General features: G+C 43.8%; 1 protein-coding gene across 6 annotated transcripts in view; it reads left to right on the top strand.

Moving 5' to 3' along the window:
• The first annotated feature begins 10,437 nt into the window (after nucleotides 1-10,437).
• The window catches only part of MTMR3 (myotubularin related protein 3), a 115,964-nt gene continuing 113,220 nt past the window's right edge, over nucleotides 10,438-13,181 (top strand). For 3 of the 6 annotated variants that reach the window (XM_024566574.3, XM_045200949.2, XM_045200948.2), the window contains exon 1: nucleotides 10,439-10,643. The gene's annotated coding sequence lies outside the window, so the exon portion shown is untranslated. Of the gene's footprint in view, nucleotides 10,644-10,723; nucleotides 11,007-13,181 lie in introns of those variants that run through there. The other 3 variants (XM_045200947.2, XM_045200944.2, XM_045200945.3) reach the window with 2 other exon arrangements.

Raw genomic sequence — 13,181 nt, 5'->3', positions numbered from 1 at the left:
AATCAATTGGGTGTATTTGTGTGGATCTATTTCTGGGCCAAGATCCCAAAGCAATTTTGACTCAAATATTGAACTTGGGTGAACAAAACACAAGGAAGCAATCCATACAAAGACTTAATGAAGACTAACATGTGAAGCATTTATCAAACAATCTAATGTTCTATGTAATTAAGTGTGAAAGTGTAAGAAATTGACTGTGAGTACCCTGATCATTCAAACATAGACTCAGGGAAGTGGTCTAAAGCAACAGAGTGTATTGAAACAGGTCTTGACTTTGGGGCCAGGGAGACCTGAAATTGGACTGTGATTTTTCATTTATCACCTGAGAGACATTGGGCAGGTAAGTGAGTTCACCTCCTAGAGCCTTACCTTCTCCATTGTTCAGTGGAGATTATATTACCTGCCTCATAGGATTAGTGTGTGAACTAATGAGATGAAGGCCTGAAAAATGGCTAACAGTGAACTTGGTTCACAGTAGCTATGTCAGGGACAGATGTGAGAGATGGTTTGGGAGTTTTACCTCAAATTTTCTATCAGACCCCTCCCAAGCATCCAAAGCAAACATCCTCTGTAAGTAAAAAGTGTGTTTGCTATGCAAATATGCCTTACAAATGCAGCTTTGAGACGGTTCCTAGTCCCTCACTTTCAGCCAAGCTGCTGCTCTCAAACCCTTCTCTCTTTTTAATTAATTTATTATTTACTTTTAGAGAGAGGGGAAGGAAGGAGAAGGAGAAGGAGAGAAACATCAAAATGTGAGAGAAACATCTTATCGGTTGCCTGGTTGCCTCTTGCATACCCCCCAACTGGGGACCTGGCCTGAAACCCAGGCAGGTGCCCTGACTGGGAATTGAACTGGCAACCTTTCCATCTGCAGGCTGGTACTCAATCCACTGTGCAACACCAGCCAGGACCTAAAGCTTCTCTTACAGAAGAGGTTGGGCACCTTCTCTATTGAGCATCAGAACTTAGTGGGTTGGTCCTCAGGACTGGCATTCAAGGGCCCCCATTTCACCCTTGTCTGGCCACTGACTTACCCTGCAAAGGAGGTTCATTTTCATTCTCTGGACATCTGCTTTTCCCTAGAAAGGGGTGAAGCTTGGTGCCCACCTCCCAAAGCAGTTTAGGAGGATCAAAAAACTAAAATAAAATAAATTACAAAATACAGAACACTTAGTGAATTTCCTCATATCTTACACAGGTTAGGCATTGTAGAGCAGGTGTTGGTAATAGCTTAGGCCCAAATCCTGCTCTCCCCAACATATTTTTGTATGGTCTGAGAGCTAAAATGGTGTTTACATTTGAAAGGGTTTTTAAAAGAGAGGAAGGAAGGAAGGAAGGGAGGGAGGAAAGGAGGGGGGAAGGGAAGGAGGAAGGGAGGAAGATAGGAAGGGAGGAAGATAGGAAGGGAGGAAGAAAGGAAGGGAGGAAGAAAGGAAGGGAGGAAGAGAGGAAGGGAGGAAGAGAGGAAGGGAGAGGAAAAAAGAAGGAAAGAATATGCCACAGAGACATATGTGGTTTGCAAAGCTTAAAATAGGAACTCTCTAGCCCTTTACAAAGTGTATTGGCCCCTGTTGTAGGGATAAAACTGAGGCTCAGAGAAAGGGAGGATATTACATACCTGAGGTCACACAACAAAGAAAAGGCCAAGTTATGCATCCATTCATCCATCTAAAATATATAGATTGGACTCCCTTTATATATATATAAGGATAAAACACTATGACAACATGGGATAGTTAGTATAGTACTTCCCAAAGCGGGTTCCAAGGAGCCTGGATGCCAGAAGTTTCCCAGAAGCAACGTATCCTCAGCTCAAAGAAGTTTTTGAAACTCTAAAACTCCGCAACCTCCTCTTAAAAGGTCCCTATGTGTATCAGCATGTCAAGGCTCTGAAGAGTCTTGCCGGAAAGAAAATAGCTGGTTACCTTTGTTGAACTCAGCATGTCCCAAATGTATTCAGCTGGAAACATCTTGTTTTGTTCTGTTTATTTTGATGATAGCTATGTAATATCATTCCTCAGAAACAAATTTTAAAATCATAGGCCAATTGCTTGAGTTTGAAAGCTGGCCCAGCCATTTCCTTGCTTCAGGACCCTGAGCAAGTTACCCGGCTTCTCTGAGTCTCATTGGTGGAGAACACAGACTCATTTCCACCTACACCTCTGATCCCGTTTCCTGCCTTTAGAGCCACAGGGACATTCTTGGCAATCTTTCACGCCATTGGGCTGGGGGTAGAGGATGTCAGGGCTTTATTTTTTTCTTTCTTGGATATAATTCTATAATTTCTCCAAACACCAAAGCCTCCAGATCACACTAGCTGTGCTTTTATGCCATATATGCCCTGGCAAAGGAGGATGGGGTAGGTCAGGTTCTAGAACACTCAACCTTAAAAAGTCGAGAATGTAGGACTCACGGAGACAGATGGAATACAGCCAATAAAAGGATCTGTCAACATACAGGGATTTGCTGGAACAGGGTTGATTATTTCCTAGAGGTGCTGATGAAGGAATTTGTAATATTAAAAGAATGCAACCATTATGGAATTCAGCCTACACTCTATGATTAACATAGCACTAAATCATGGAATTTCAGCAAGATTCCAGTCTTAGAATGGTAAGCCAGCCTCACAAAAAGATGCCGAAATAAATCTATACTTGCTCCAGTTGGTTGGTTCAGCAAATAGGTTGGCTCTCCTTTGTCTCTGGGTCTTTGCATGTGCTGTTTCCTTTCCCTGGGCCACCCTTTCTCTTGACTTTTGCCTGATTAACTTGTACCCTTCCAGTTTCTGTATCAATGTTACCTAGACCCCTGTAAGACTAAGGTAGGTTTCCTACCGGTTGCCATAAATCCTGTATCTTCTCCATCAGCACACTGACCTGGCCTCCTGTTAACTCTGTCTTCCCATCTGGACTATAAGTCCCAGGAAGGCTCTTGGACACTGTTGTATCTGCAAAGCTTAGCATGCTTCTCAGGGGTGTCCAACCTTTTGGCATCTCTGGGCCACACTGGAGAAGAGTTGCCTTGGGCCACACATTAAATACATTTTGACACTTACTCACACACACACAAAAATCTCATAATGTTTTAAGTAAATTTACGAGGGCCGCATTCATAGCCGTCTTGGGATGCGTGTGGCCCGCAGGCTGCAGTTTGGACACCCCTGTGTCTAGACAAAGTGGCTACTAAATAAGCATTTGTAATAAACAAAGAGATTGAGTAAGTGTGCACACTCTTTGGACTCCTAGATTTTCAGACACATTGGGGAAATAGAGGCAGCTCCACAGACTCCATGTAAGTGCAACGGAGCTGGGAATGGGACTGAAATCCTCTGACACTAGGTATGAGACTCTATTTCATACCCCTTGATCACATCTTAAATAATTTAATTCTTCTGTGGCCAGAGCGTCCATGGCCTCATTCTAGTCTTTCTTGTCATCACTGTAGAGGTTAAGACTGTTTCGGACAATTATTTTATAACAAATGAGATCTGGGGTAGAGAAAAATTTACCTCATTCTCACTGGTAGGAGAAATGTGTGCTTTTGGACCTTGGATTTAAATGAGCCACCAAATCCCTGCTACTTCTCTTCCATTGCTGGGTCCTGTCTGCTTCATATTCAGCAGAGAAAGCCAGCCTGTGTCACCCATGATTTATGCCCTGCTGTTTGCTCTCTTCCCCTAGAACATTAAACACCCGGAGCAGAGGGGGAAGAAGAGGTAATCTCAGGATGCCTGGCTGCCAGACGGGTGTCTGGGGCGGGCTCTCTGCTCTGGTGGGAAATGGGAGGAGGCTGAAATGCAGGGGGGGGGGGGGGAGAAGGAAAAAAGAAAAAGACCCATGGGGCTTCTACATAAAAGGAACAAGGGAGCCTCTGTTTGCTCCAACCTCTGCAAAAAACATTGGCCTCTAAGCTGAGGGACCTGGGTACTTGATTTACTTGTTTACAGAGCGCCTTTGGGCAAGACTTTCCTCTCTCTGAATCTCGGTTTCCCCATTTGTTAAAGGAGGGTCTGAAAGACAGGAGCTCCCCACTGCCTCAGGGATCTGAAGCTAGTTGGTACACAGGCCTTGCAAGGAGAGGGGAGCATAATGCAGTGGTTAACCATGTGAACTCCAGCTTCACCTCCTGCCTCGGGCAAGCTCCTTTCCTCTCGGAGTCTCACCTGCATGATGGGTTCATCTCCTGGGCCTTTCTCACTGGTTTGCTGAGAGCTAAAGCTTCCAGTGGTATCAGCACTGAGCCAGTACTTAATAAAAGTCAGCTCTTATTGGGGCTTTTGTTCCTGAGACGGTCCCAAAATGTGGCCTTGGTGTTTCTTTCTACCTGAGTTCCCTGCTTGGGGCCTGGCTGGTGGGGGCAGGGCATCCCTGCCAGCACTTGGAAATTCTGGGCAGAAGGGAGGAGGAGCTATTTTCAGTGGATTCTGGTTCTATTTGTAGCTGTGAGTTGGCCCAGGCTGCAGAGAAGCTTGGGGTAGAGCAAGCTGGGCGCTGAAACGAGTGTGTTGTCTTTTAAGTGGAGGGTAGGGGAGAGGGAGTAGACAGGCAGGGGAGGTGGAGAGGAGGAAGAAAAGCCTCCCTTCTCCCCCATGGTCCACCTCCCCTGAAATCCCTTTCTATCCTGTTCTTGTTAATTTCATACCTTCTGACTTCCCTGGGGAATTTAGAGGGGGGTGACTGGTATTTCAAAGGTGGATTTAGTAATGCAGAAGCAATCCATCCATCCATCAATCACATTAACATAGTGTTCCCAACCAAACAGCACTGATTTTTCTATTCCCAGCAGAATTGCGGGTTATTTGTTAAGGCATGAAGGGGTGTCCAAACCACCAAACACCTAAGTCATTTATCAAAGTATAGAGGAAGCGTGCTCATTTCCCCACTGGATCCTGGGGCAGTACCTAGCCGCAAACATCCCCCCCACCCCAATCCCCACCATGTGACTAGGCAACTTGCTTAACCTCTCTAGGTATCAGTTTCTTTACTTGTTGAAATTGGGGGGTTGGGGGAATACGTGGGAGACTTTTGGAGTTCTTGAGTTCTTTCCAGCTTCAATTCTGTGATTCTTGAAGTAATAATCAAATAAGGAGAGGCTGGATCCTTTAATCAGAGGATGGTAGGTAAGACTGGGAGGCTCCGAAAAGATAGCATCCTACCCTGTCATTTTTGGATGAGAAAACTGAGGCCCTGAGGGTGGGGTCAGGTCAGACAATGAGTCAGCTGGGTCAGGAATCCAGGCCTCCTACCTCCCCTTGCAGTAGGCCATCCCTGACATTAGGCTGCCAGGCACCTCTCCCTGGGAGAATGGGGAGGAAGCACCTCTGCTGAGCATGACTGCGCATGTGGTCACTCACTTAACCCCCACAGTAATTCATTTTCTGGATGGAATGACCCACATAGTAAAGTCTAGTGGCAGGTCTGCCTAATTAAAAACTCAATCACTATTTGAGTGTTTCTCCAAATCTAGTCCTTTGGGTACTATCCTCATTAATTTTTGACATACCAGCTTTGCACTAATGTATACTTCATATTTTTCTTTAAACCAATTAATCATTTCAAGAAAATTTAGCTTCATTCTAAGCAAAGAGATCTGTGATGCTATATTTTTCCAAATATATTAAACATAACTATTTAAATTAAAAAAAATCTATGTACCAACTAAAAATGCCTTTGTGGTTGAGAAATTCCAATGAATATTTAAATTGGTTCTCAAACTTGTTGGTTTTAAAAAAATTACTGAGAACCCTAAAAAGCTCTTGCTTACGTAAGTTATGTCAATTGATATTTACTTGCTAGGAATGAAAACTGACAAAATATTAAATTATTTATTCATTTATAAAAATAACACGATTAAAAAATATTATAAACCAATGACATGTTACTATAAATTAACATTTTTTATGAAAAATAATTTTTCAACACAAAAATGTTTAGTAAGAACAATGGTATTGTTTTACATATTTGCAATTCTCCTTAGAGTTTGACTTAATAGAATAATTTTGCATTCTCATATCTGTTTCTGCATTATCTGTGGCTATTTGTTTTAGTTGAAGATAATCCAACCTCATATAATTAAGATAATTGTGGTTATTGTTATTTAATACTACACTAAAACTTAATAACTATAATTTCTTAAAGTTTAGTTGCATAGATTAATATGAATGAATTTTTTGTACTCAGTTATACTAAAATCACTGATTTATCTTGCACTTTGAATGGATCTTTTATTCATACATGATTTGGTAACATGATGCATTGGTCATTTGGAAAATATTGGTTCACTGGGTTACACAGCTCTTCCAAATGTTGGCACATTTCATACACAATATCAAAAATGGACTTTTGTTAATGTTACCACAAGAAGAAAAGACATTAGGGGTTGGAAAGTTGTCAAGTTCATGGTGGACCATTCAAGTTTTCCAAGATTCTAATTAAGCTAGAATTTTACCATTGGCAACAAATACTATCAGCTGTTTTACTTCATGTGACAAGGTCATTTTACACAGTTTTTAGAAACTGTCTGCCAAATACACAAGTCTGAATAACTACAGTTTGCATGTTGACCATTCTTTCAAGTAAAAATAAGGGTTTTTTTTTATCCCCTTTCCCCTCTAAAGAGAGGCTAGTTCAGCTTGCAACTCAAACAATCACACAAGTGCTTTTCCTTGAGACAACCATCATACTTCTGCACATAGCAAAAGTGCTTTCTGTGTGGGGAGTAACTGATGAATGGGTATGGGGTTTTATTTTATTTTATATTTTAAAAAGATTATTTATTTATTTATCTTCAGAGAGAGAGAAAGGGAGGGAGAAAGAGAGGGAGAGAAAATCAATGTGAGAGAGAAACATCAGTTGACTGCCTCTCACATGCCCCCAGCCAGGGACCTGCCCACACCCCAAGCATGATCCCTGAACTAGGAATTGAACCAGTGACCTTTCAGTTCACAGGCCGATGCTCAATCCACTGAGCCACACCAGCCAAGACTGGGGTTTTATTATAGAGTGATGCAAGTGTTTTGGAACTGGGTAGAGGTTATGGTTGCACAATATTGTGAATCTTCTAAGTGTCACTATACTTTAAAATGGTTCATTTTATGCTAGTTGAATTTTGCCTGAATAAAACAGTGAAATGAAGTGCTGTATGTGTAATTTCCATTTCATCACAGAGACTATTAAACAGATCTAGAGTCAGTACAATTGATTTATTGCTTTGCCAAGGACATTCTTAAGTGAAACTGGCATTTTGTTGAATATCAGTGCATGTTAGTGAAGAAGATGACGATAGCTGTTAGTACAGATGGGGACCACTGCCTTGAATTGATTTTTACCACCGCTGCGTTTGTACCATCAGTTCAAATGTCAACTTGGTTAAAAAAAGACAAATGAGTTCTTAGTATTATTATTAAAATAGTTTGACCCACATCGGTCCCTGAAAGAGTCTTGGGCCTCCCTAGGGACCTGTGGACCACACTTTGAAGACCACCGCTCCATGCCGAATTTGAGTTGAACTGACCCACCCCAGCAGTAGAGGTGCAGTGTGGCACCTGGATCCCCGGAGATTTGAATCAGTTAAATGTGGGTCCAGTTCTTGTTTCTATCTGACCCTGGGCAAGTGGTTCCTCAAAAGCTGAGAGTCCCAGCTACCCTGTCTTCTGGGCTAGGAGGTCAGAGACGTGGAAGGGTTATGAGAGTTTGGGGGTAAACCACACAAAGCACCCACTGAAGGGGAAGGGACTTTTACCATTAAGCAGCAGGACCTAGTTTGTCGAAGGCTGTGTTTTGGGCCCTCCAGGGGCCCGCTTGACCTTGGGAAGCCTCCATCAATCAATCTTTCCATCTGTCTTAGGCTACTTCAAAGAGTCCCTGAGCAGCTGGAAGAACATTTTCGGCTTTGAAGATAGCAGGGGAAAGAAGGCTGAAAGGGTAGTAGTAGGAAGAGGGGAGGAATTTAGAGGAGTAGAGGGGGCCCGTCACAGGAGAAATAGGGTAGCAAGAAGCCCTCACTGAGCCTGGATTAGTTTTCTATCTCTTTTCTTTATTCACCACACAAAATTTAGGGCTTTGTTTTCAGCCAAAGTCCCCCCAAATCCCATCCATTGGTTTGACTTTTCATAGGGTACAAAAAGTTTCCAAACTCACTACCTTAAAGAACCCTTACACACCTCTGTGAGGTGAGTAACGTAGTGATTAAGATCCCACAGGGCCAAGGAGAAAACTGAGGCATAGAAAAGGATAATAAAGAACAAGTGGAGTCACTATGATTAAAATTTGTCTTTTAGACTCAGACCAGGATTCCTTTCCATTGTTCCTTGTTAGGTTTTTTTCCTTTTAAGTGAGTTTTCAGGGCCAGGCAGAGGTTTTCTCTTTCTTATGTAGAGATAATTTGCTAAGGTCTGCCCTAACAGTAAGCAGGTGGGCAGTAGTGGAAATGAAGTGCAGTATGAAGTTTCAAAGTATGCTCTGGGAATCAAACCGTTTGGATTCAAATCCTGATCTTTATACCTCCTGTGTAAGATGGGGGAGAGTAACAAAACCTACTCATTGGGTTGTTAAAATTACGTTAGATATACATGTAAAGCACTCATACAGCATCAACACATCTTAAGGTTCAATCTTGTTAGTGATTATGAGAACAAGGAGGCACAAATAGTGATTTTATGAGCACAGAGGAATACCTCCTGCATCCTATATATTAGTTGAAGATTCATTTTAAAATTCCTTAGTCTAGATTAAAATCAAACATGGTGATATTCAGCCTGAAGACAGGCCAAAATGACATGCCAACAATTTGCCCTCTCCTTGTGGATTCCTGGGGAGCTGTGGGATTGGCTGAATCTTTGCCCTGAGCCTCCTCATTGGGTAAGCTGTTCTAGAGACAAGTGTTAGCTTTTATCTAATCAGAGGCCACCCAACTATGGAAACCCATCCTTCAGCCTTTACTTGAGCAAAGGTTTGGGTAGCAGAACTTGTGCCCAGAGGGGAAGGAAACTGATGGGAACCTGGAGAAACAGGTGGGAAACCCTGTATTTTATTTGATATTCATCTATCCTTTGCACCTACTCTTTCCTCTCTCATTCCATAAAGGCTATAATCATGTAACAGAAAGGAGAAATGAGGACAGCAAATATAAATAAAAGAGAAAAAAGATTAAAAAAAGAAAAAAAATGAAAGTGCAAAGTTCAGGCTGGAAGGAAAAACCACTGTTAGTATGTGATTCCAAAGGACCAACAATAGGCCACCACAGAGCTTCAAATTTAGCTTGGGCTTCTGGAAGCCAAGGTGAAAAGACACACAATCAGCTGCATGACACTAATTATCAGAAAGGGAGCACACCTGTTTCTGTGGGAGGAGAGCAAATCCTTTCTTAACTTTGAACTAGAATGTAATTTCTTGTGTGAGATTTCATTTCAGGGGACAATGCCATGAAGTGTGCAGTACAGCATAGTTTTTGTTGTCAGTTGGGTTTGGATTTGAATTTTGTTTTAGTGCAGCTAGATGAACTGTGCTGCAGCTTGTTCATCTGTAAAATGGAGATAACAACAGCCCCTATTATAGCTGTGAAAATTCAATTAGATGAACTGTATAAATAAATATTAACTATTAATCAAGAAATTTGACTGCCCACTACTACTTATGTGTAATTCTAGGTGCTGGTGATAATAACATGATGAACAAAACAAACCAGATCCTTAATCTTCAACTAGCTTTTACAGGGGAATGGATAGAAAGGGAACAAACAGGAAAAAATGGATAAATTATTGCAGAGAGTACTGTGAAAAAAACAATACAACAGATGCAAGGACAGATTTCATTTTACTGGTCCTCTCAGCCATTTTCTAGTAGAGTCAAGGGTATAATGTTAAAATGCAATTCTGAGGAGGTAAATCTGTTAGGGCCTAAGGTAATTCAGTACTGGTATGTAGAATTCTGCAGGCTGTTGCAGACGGGTTACAATTTATTTTTATTTGAAAAGTCACTTTATTCCGCTAAGCTTTAGTTTAAGTAGTCAAACTATACTATTTCAAAAACAGTATTATAAGTAGAACCTTGAGCACACTAAGTTTACATGCTTATATTAAATTAGTTCTAACCTTATCACAACTACAGGTGAAATATACTATGTACTAATGTTCTATTTCACTGATTAAGTAGAGTGAGGCATTGTCTTGTTCAGAGATACAGAGCTAGGAGATGCCTCTTAAAAATCTGTAGGATCACTTTTGGCTTTTCTTGTTCGCCCATTTCCCACCTGTTTTTCCCTCCTCCACCTGGGTTTCTCGATCAGCTTTTCGATCACCGCGGGCATTCCTAAGGTCTAAAGCCCCGCCCTTCGTGGGGCGTGACCAACGATTCGGGCCCCGCCCCCCCAACCCCGCGACGGCCCGCCTTCTTTTCCCGACCCGGAGCCGAAGGCCCGAGCGTGCGCGCGCGCCCCCGCTTGCGGCCGGCTCTGTGTCGGGAGCGCGCTCTGTGTGGCCGCTGCCGCCATGTTGTTGTGGTTGTGAAAGGCGGCGGCGACGGAGGAGGACCCCGAGGAGACACTCCAGGGGCCCTGGCGCTGCCCCCCGCCGGCCCTGGCTGGGAGCCTCGTGGGGTGGCGGAGGAGGCCGTGCCGTGGCGGGCCTCGCCATGTCCTGCCGCCCGGTAAGAAGCCCACCACTGCTCCCCGCCCCCCCCTTCTCCTCCGGGTGTGAGGAGGAGCTGTAGGAGGGGCCGGACTCGGTCCGGGAGCGGCGGCTGTCACCCTGTGGAGGAGGCGGCGGCCCGCGGGGGGCTGTGGAGCGTGCGTGGCCTGAAGAAGGGTTTTCTGGGCGGCGGCGGCCGCCGCCAGGGGAAAGCGCGGGGAGTGGAACCCAGTGGCCCAGCTCGGCCCGGACCCTCGGCACCGGGGAGTGGGTTCCCGGGCCGGGGCGGCCTTCCCGGACCTGGCGGGACGGGCCCATAGGTTTAGGGGTGTGAAGCGCTACCCCCGGAGTGTCCGGGTAAATGTCCGCGGACCCTCGGGAGGTGAGTGTGCACCCCTCTTCTGGACCGGGGATTTGGGACTCTGCCGTGGCGAGAGGCCTGAGGCCGGGGGCCAGCGGAGCCCCTGTGGTGAGCGGTGCGGGCCTGGGACTTGTGGGAAGGAGGAGTGGCCGCTGACTGTGTAGCTGGGCATTCTCCTGACCTGCTAGTACTTGGGTGGGAAGGATGGTTCGGAGGCGGTTGAGAAAGCTCAGGGAAAGATTACAGTGTTATTTCTTAGGTGGAGATCATGCTGCTTGATGTATTGCATTGTGCTGCTTGGGACCACTAAGATCGTATCGTTGCTTGTACTTTGGGCTGGAAAAGCTACCTAAAAATAATGGGGTAAATTCAGTGGGAAAATAATGGGGTCAGTTCCACTTGACTAAACTCCTTTTGGGTCTGGTAATCTCACCTACAAGATTTGCACAGGAGCTACTACTGCTAGGTATTGATGTTTAGGTGTCTTTTCCAGAGCAAGGCCTAAATTCTTGACTGTTTTAGTATCTTGATATCCACTTTGTTATCTGATAGGATCTGTTTTTTTCACAATGAAAAAAAGTGCGCATACTTTTCTAGTTGAGGTTCAACTTAGTTTCTCATAATGTGACAGTGATGCCATGGAGGCATGGGTTGAATTACAGGAGATGAATTTTTTTTTTTTTTTTTTTTACGTAAGATGCTTGTGATTTGTACATTGAGAGTTGGCCAGGACCTCTCCTCTTCAGATTCAAGACACTTTCTGTAGGGTGAGAATCGTGATCCATATTGTTTTTGTGCAGAATGACACTGTTTTGGGTAAACCTAGTCCAGTACTTAGGCAAATTAGACTAGCTTCTAGAATTTTAGATTGGCTGCTTATGAAGGCCTCTTTCAAATATCCAGCTTTTTTAAAACCTGATTTCAGAGGGGTGGTGGGGGGAGAGAGAGAGAAACACCGATTTGTTATTCCGATTATTGATGCATTCATTGGTTGCTTCTTGTGTGTGCACTGACTGGAGATCGAACCCAGAACCCTGGTGTATTGGGACGACGCTCTAACCAACTGAGCTGCCTGGACAGGGCTATGAAGGCCTCTTTCAGCTCTAATTACCTCCCTCATTTTCAGATGACCCAGAGCAGTTCTTGTGACCCTCAGCACAGTTGTGCAGCCCCACTTGTAGTTAATGGCAAGCCATGGGAGGACCCAAGTTTCTCAGCTTTTAGGCCAGATTCTTTAGTTCAGGACTTAGCTAGTTAAATACTGGCCATCAGTATAAATTGCCTAAAATGCTGTTTCCTGGGCCTCACACAGGACCAGGTGAATTAAAGACCAGGTGAAGGAAGGGTCTGGGAATCCATCCTTACAAAGCTCCCTGAATGATTCTGGTCAGCCAGGTTTGTGAATGTCTGCTTTGGGTCACCTTTCGTATTCCAAAAGATTTTTTACTAATTACAACTTATGTGAGAGTGCTTTTTGTTTATAGATCTTAAGAACTTGAGAGGTAGGGAAGAAGGGGAAACGTGAAAAACTTAAAACTGAAAATGGAGCATCTTCTAATCTAATGGATTTGTGTAGGGTAACAGATTTGTTGCCAAAAGTTATTTGTGCATGTCTTCATGAACACACTTGGTAAATTAGATGTTTCTTGACTAGAGGTATATCCAGGCATGTATGGGGAAAGAAGCAGGGAGGGAGAGGCAGTAAGTCTCCTGGCTCACAAAGGGGTCCATCAAAGGTGCTTTCCCCCAAAGCATAATGGTTGCTCCTAAGCCATGTTTCTAGTGAAGTGAGGGTAGAGTGGGTGAGTTAGCAGTCTTTTGAGACACGGGTTGTGAACCAGGAAGGTTTACTGTGAAAAGTTCATGAAACTTGCCCCAGGCCATGAGGAGTGGTAAAGTCAGTTTTTAAATCTCTTGTAGTTTTGGTTAACACCTTACGTGGTAAAGTGGACTGCTGAGTTATGAAGGAAGTATTCATATTGCAGAGGGGGATGTGAGGTGTACCCAGCTGTGCACTACAAGAACAAGAGGCCATGTCTGTTTAGCTCCTTGGTGTCTCTAGGACCTAACTGGAGTTCCCAGCATAATACGTCCTTAGATACTTGTTGAGTAAATGAGTAGTATTGAGATGGGGAAAAGAACTGTTATGGTGGTTGATAGCAACGTTAGTTATTAAAAGCTACTTGATACCTTGCA

Source organism: Desmodus rotundus, chromosome 7 (assembly GCF_022682495.2).
Source record: "Desmodus rotundus isolate HL8 chromosome 7, HLdesRot8A.1, whole genome shotgun sequence".
In the NCBI taxonomy this organism is placed as follows: Eukaryota; Metazoa; Chordata; class Mammalia; order Chiroptera; family Phyllostomidae; genus Desmodus; species Desmodus rotundus.
This window is presented reverse-complemented; position numbering and strand designations above follow the sequence as displayed.